This window comes from Entelurus aequoreus, linkage group LG18 (assembly GCF_033978785.1).
Source record: "Entelurus aequoreus isolate RoL-2023_Sb linkage group LG18, RoL_Eaeq_v1.1, whole genome shotgun sequence".
In the NCBI taxonomy this organism is placed as follows: Eukaryota; Metazoa; Chordata; class Actinopteri; order Syngnathiformes; family Syngnathidae; genus Entelurus; species Entelurus aequoreus.
Window position 1 is genome coordinate 24,653,282 of NC_084748.1, and position 6,655 is coordinate 24,659,936.

Consider the following 6,655-nt stretch of genomic DNA (forward strand, 5'->3'; position numbering starts at 1 on the left):
GGTACTAGACTGGCCTGCCTGTAGTCCAGACCTGTCTCCCATTGAAAATGTGTGGTGCATTATGAAGCCTAAAATACCATAACGGAGACCCCCGAACTGTTGAACAACTTAAGCTGTACATCAAGCAAGAATGGGAAAGAATTCCACCTGAGAAGCTTAAAAAATGTGTCTCCTCAGTTCCCAAACGTTTACTGAGTGTTGTTAAAAGGAAAGGCCATGTAACACAGTGGTGAACATGCCCTTTCCCAACTACTTTGGCACGTGTTGCAGCCATGAAATTCTAAGTTAATTATTATTTGCCCCCAAAAAAATAAAGTTTATGAGTTTGAACATCAAATATCTTGTCTTTGTAGTGCATTCAATTGAATATGGGTTGAAAAGGATTTGCAAATCATTGTATTCCGTTTATATTTACATCTAACACAATTTCCGAACTCATATGGAAACGGGGTTTGTATTCCGGACATGGACAACATGTAGTCTGATCATCATTCGGATTAGAACGTTACTGTGTACATGGACCCTGAAAAAAAAAAATCTGATTATGTTGTGCATTTTCATGCTTCACACCTTAAATCGGAATATTTTACTTTGACATGTGCAGAACCTAACTTAAACAGAAATGTGTGTTATTGTTTGAGCTATGGCGCCATCTTTTGGATGAGTTTGCTCACTGCAGGTGCTGAAGAAGCAGTATACTTTCACTGTTGTCAAACATGGCTTTGTGCTTTTCTGCTTGTCCGAAGTTACCACTGTATTTATTTAACATTATTTTCCTTCTGTTTACTACTTTTGTTTTACCTCTCTTTTTGAAATGTAGCTGTTAAGTGCTTTTTATGTTGTGATTATGCGCGTTTTCATGTTTCAACATTCTGTGTATGTGTTTGAGGCTGGCAGTTAGCACTCGGAGTAGCTGTAATGTCGTGAATAAAACAGCTCGTTAAGACGACAACAGGATCCCTTCTTTTATTGTTACATCGACATGACACTCCATACCATACTTTTGTTTCGTTTTAAAGCAACAAACTCCACAGCATATAACGCTACTTCTGTACATTTTGAATGAGGAGAGACAGCAGCAAGACAATCACTTAATTCCGAGACTATTACATTTAGCGTGGAAAGTATAGCTGACGTCACAGACATGCGCAGTGAGGATAATTCTAACACGAATTTCGAAAGATGTGTTACAATTTGAGGGACCACCAGTCTCGATCGGGATGACATTTTGATCCAAATGTGTGTGATATTCCGAATGGCATGTTTACATGAAGCTTTTCTTTAAATTCTGGTTGGACTTTTAATCCGATTAAATGTGTCCATGTGCACATAGCTAGTGTCTGGACTGTATTGACAAATTTCCCCACACAGTTATACTAGCCCCGCTGTCATTTTGAGTTTAGTTTGGTAAGATTTACAAATGTATGTTTTAATTTTGTTAAAATATTTTTTTGCACACACACATTTTTTTTTTCTACAATTTACATCATAATAATACATTTTAGTGCAAATGTATCAAATTAAAATGTACAACAATTGTTTTACGGAAAAAAAAAAAATTCTGCTTATGGCCTATGCTTGTGGCTTATGGCCTGGGGCAGCACTCCATCTAGCACAGTGGTCCCCAAACTACGGCCCGCGGGAAGTCCCGGATCTGGCCCGCCAGCTTCCAAAATCCGGCCTGCGAAAAGTCCCAAGTTAAAAAAAATAAAATAATAATACAAATGTTTTTTAATTATTAATAATACAAATAATAATTAGCTTTATTGTGTCCTAGGAGAAATTTGACTTGGACATCAAGACACAACGTTTTACATACATGCATACATACATACATACATACAGTTCATCCAACAATACAGTGACGACAGTGAACAGTGCGCATTACACTCCCCCCGTATTGCACACCTCCCGCTTTGCAGTATCCCAATATTGCACTCCTTATTATTGCATCCGGTTATTACAGTAGTTTTCTGTTGTTAAGTGCTTTGATTGCCAGTGGGACAAAGGAAAATCTATACATGTTGAGTTTGTATGTTGCTGTTCTGTACCGTTTACCATTTGGCATCAACACAATTTCACTATGAAGTATGTGGTTTGGGTCACGGGTGATTTTAAGACCCTGCTTCCTCACCGTCTTGTCAAATATTTCTTGAAGGGAACAAGGGGGCTGCATGCCAATTATTTTACCAGCCCTCTTGATAAGGTTTTGAAGTTGGGTTTTGAGTTTGACAGACAGATTTCCAAACCATGTGGAGATGCCATAACGGATGGCAGATTCAATGTTTGCCTTATAAAACAACATCATGATATTGCTTGCCACACCTTAGACCCTGAACCTCCTTAAAAAGTGCAGGCGCTGGTTATTACGGGAGCAAACAGAGTCAACTTGGTTGGCCCAAGTTAACTGGGAATCAAAACAAATACCCAAGTACTTATAGGAGGACACCTGCTCCACTCTCTCCCCATGGATAATAATTGTGCTGTGATCCCCCACAGATTTTGGATCAAAAACCATCTCCTTAGTTTTTGTAACATTTAAAAAATGAAAATATAAAAAATATTATTTTTCTAAAGCTGTCCTTTCTAATCCATTTTCTACCGCTTGTTACTCTGTGTCTCCTGGCCGCTCAGGCAAATCATCCATCCATCCATCCATCCATTTTCTACCGCTTGTCCCTTATCTGGTCACGAGGGGTGCTGGAGCCTATGCAAGCTGCAAATGGGCAGAAGGCGGGGTACACCCTGGACAAGTCGCCACCTCAACATATTGTCTAAAAATGCATTTTCCCATCGATAACGTGACATCATCGCGTTCGGAATATATATGCATATATATGTATTAGAGATGCGCGGTTTGCGGACACAACCGCGGACTCCGCGGATAATCCGCGGGTCGGGCGGATGCATGACGAAAAAAATAGATTTTAAATAGATTCGGGCGGGTGGCGGTTGAACCAATTCAGAAAAAAAAAATACATAGTTAAATGTTGTTACCCACATACGAAAAACGAGCAGCACTCTTTGAAACAGGCAATTATTCATGAGGCACTGCTGCAGCTGTCACGCCAAATTTCTTCCCCCCTACAAAAGCCCCCCCCCATTTACTTCCGGGGCTGCGTCCAATAAAGTCACAAACACGCACGCGACTGTCCTGTTTCGCGCCTGTACAAAAAAAAACAATAATCGATTTCTTCAGATTCCAGCAGCTGTCAAAGACGAAGTATCCTTCCAGCGACGGGCAGTCAAAGCCGAAGTGCTATCGATCGCTGTCAATGACGTAAGAGGAAACATGACCACGGAAGTAAATGGGCGGGTGGGAAGGTTTTTGTAGGGGGAAGAAATTTGGTGTGACACAGCACACCACAACACCACACAACAGTAGAAAAAGAAAAAAAGAAAAAGATTGCAACGCCGGCAGCAAACGTGGTACGCGACAAACTAAAAAAGGGAATACTATTGACCAGGGGAAAAAAATAACAATAATAGTCAACACTTTCTTGATGGAAATGACAATAATATTATAATAATGATAAATAATATTATCACGCATTAATATATTTTAGCCTCTAATGCGTGGCCAAGAGATATTAATGCGTGGCACGCATTGAATGTCTCTGCTGCAATGGATCAGTCTCCTTTCTTTAACAGGAATGCCTTGCATCGTCTATATTAGATATATAACAACGGGTGGGTGGCGGGAGGCGGGCGGTTGTGGTTTTGATAAAATGTTACTTCGGGTGGATGGCGGGTGGATGACGACTTTTGTGATGCGGTTGTGGATGAAATAATTGCCTATCCGCGCATCTCTAATATGTATATATATATATATATATATATATATATATATATATATATATATATATATATATATATATATATATATATATATATATATATATATATATATATATATATATATATATATGCCGCTTACGTGCAGTGATTTCTCCAGATTCTCTGAACCTTTTGATGATATTATGGACCATAGATTATTGCAATTGCACTTTGAGAAACGTTGTTCTTAAACTGTTTGACTATTTGCTCACGCAGTTGTGGACAAAGGGGTGTACCTCGCCCCATCCTTTCTTCTAAAAGACTGAGCATTTTTTGGGAAGCTGTTTTTATACCCAATCATGGCACCCACCTGTTCCCAATTAGCCTGCACACCTGTGGGATGTTCCAAATAAGTGTTTGATGAGCATTCCTCAACTTTATCAGTATTTATTGCCACCTTTCCCAACTTCTTTGTCACGTGTGGCTGGCATCAAATTCTAAAGTTAATGTTTATCAGTTTGAACATCAAATATGTTGTCTTTGTAGCATATTCAACTGAATATGGGTTGAAAATGATTTGCAAATCATTGTATTCCGTTTATATTTACACTACCGTTCAAAAGTTTGGGGTCACCCAAACAATTTTGTGGCATAGCCTTCATTTCTAAGAACAAGAATAGACTGTCGAGGTTCAGATGAAAGTGCTCTTTTTCTGGCCATTTTGAGCGTTTAATTGACCCCACAAATGTGATGCTCCAGAAACTCAATCTGCTCAAAGGAAGGTCAGTTTTGTAGCTTCTGTAACGAGCCAAACTGTTTTCAGATGTGTGAACATGATTGCACAAGGGTTTTCTAATCATCAATTAGCCTTCTGAGCCACTGAGCAAACACATTGTACCATTAGAACACTGGAGTGATAGTTGCTGGAAATGGGCCTCTATACACCTATGTAGATATTGCACTAAAAACCAGACATTTGCAGTTAGAATAGTCATTTACCTTATTAGCAATGTATAGAGTGTATTTCTTTAAAGTTAAGACTAGTTTAAAAATATCTTCATTGAAAAGTACAGTGCTTTTCCTTCAAAAATAAGGACATTTCAATGTGACCCCAAACTTTTGAACGGTAGTGTACATCCAACACAATTTCCCAACTCATATGGAAACGGGGTTTGTATATATATACAGCCCAGCTATGTAATTTTTAACCCAATGTGGCCCCCGAGTCAAAAAGTTTGGGGACCCCTGATCTAGCACATTGTTAAAGGAGGCCCCTGCTTGCGAGCTTGAATTTGAGTTGTAACCCAAAAAAAACAAAAAAAGAACGATTTTATCCCATAAATATATTTTAAAATATTTCAAGCCAAAAAACTATTTGCAACCCAAAAAAACTTTCTCAAACCAAAAATATTTGTGACCAAAACATTTTTTTATGAAACACAATTATTTTACTTTTTTGTTTTAAATACATGATTTTTTGTTTGTTTGTTTGCAATTTTTTTGAGGTTGAAAATAAAAAAATTTTTTGGTTGCATAAAAAGACCCCTTTTTCTCTCCATATAATTGCAGCATGTCGCTGATCTTGTGACCGTTCATATAACTCCACTGGAATGTGAAATGATTTTCCGGCTCACTTATTCTTGTTAACCCAAAATTCGACACACACGCCTGAGCAAAAACGTTATCTAGTATATCAATAAAGTGCCCAGTTTCAATTTCCAAACAATGTGCCATAGAAATGAATAGGATGTATTAAGCGTACGATTAATAGGAAACATGACCATGTTAGCAGCGCTCCCTGCCCGTCGTTTGTGGCTAACATCATTAGTCGGGCCCTTGTTATGGTGGAGAAGCGCACACTGGGCGAGCCAAGCAGTGGGCTTTTTTCCACAAACAGCTACTTTTACCATAAAAATATCACTGTGTGAAAGTGTACCTGCAAAAGTGTTTTCTTGCAAGCTTTAGTTTGCATGTGGGTGTTGTGCGTCCAAAGCTGCTAAGATGCAAACGTGATATGATGCACGGGATCATGGATTTTAGTGTCTGACATGGAATGTTTTGCTCAAAGAGATGATGAAGGTTTATTAGTATGAGGCTGTGCAAATCGTCAATCCGATACATATCACAGCTGCGGCATGAAATTCATTGACTTTAAAAGGATGACACGCTGGGTGTTAGCTCGCAGGGGGCATTGACAGCTTTGCAGCTGTTAAGAAGATGAGGTTTTGTGTCTGTGTGGAGAAATATGCGAGTCTGCTGGCTAAAGTTGTCGTCCGGATCGAATACTTTTTCACCTTCTTTGCAAAAACATGGAGGAAATACGTCGCAATACACAAGAGGCGATTAGCACAGACACACCTACAGTTTCACACAAAGTGGAAATGTGTAAACGCGTCAGCAGTTAGGCAACTCTATGCGGCTCGTTAACCTCTGTCTTGTGGTTCTTTAAACGTCTGTGAGGCCGTGAATGTGTACAGGAACGCATGTGCAATCTGCCCGGTGGATCCCCTGCTTCCAGGGGCTTGAACATGAGAGTTGTGATGATTTTTTCGTTTGATAGTACCAATAAAAATTTACATTTGCAAACCTTTGTTATGACTAGTATTGTACCGATATCAATATTTTGGTACCGGTACCGGTAACAAAATTATTTTGATACTTTTCGGCACTTTTCTAAATAAAGGGGACCACAAATAATTGCATTATTGGCTTTATTTTAACAAAAAATCTTAGGGTACATTAAACATATGTTTTCTTATTGCAAGTTTGTCCTTAAATAAAATAGTGAACACACGGGACAACTTGTCTTTTAGTAGTAAGTAAACAAACAAAGGCTCCTAATTAGTTTGCTGACATATGCAGTAACATATTGTGTCAT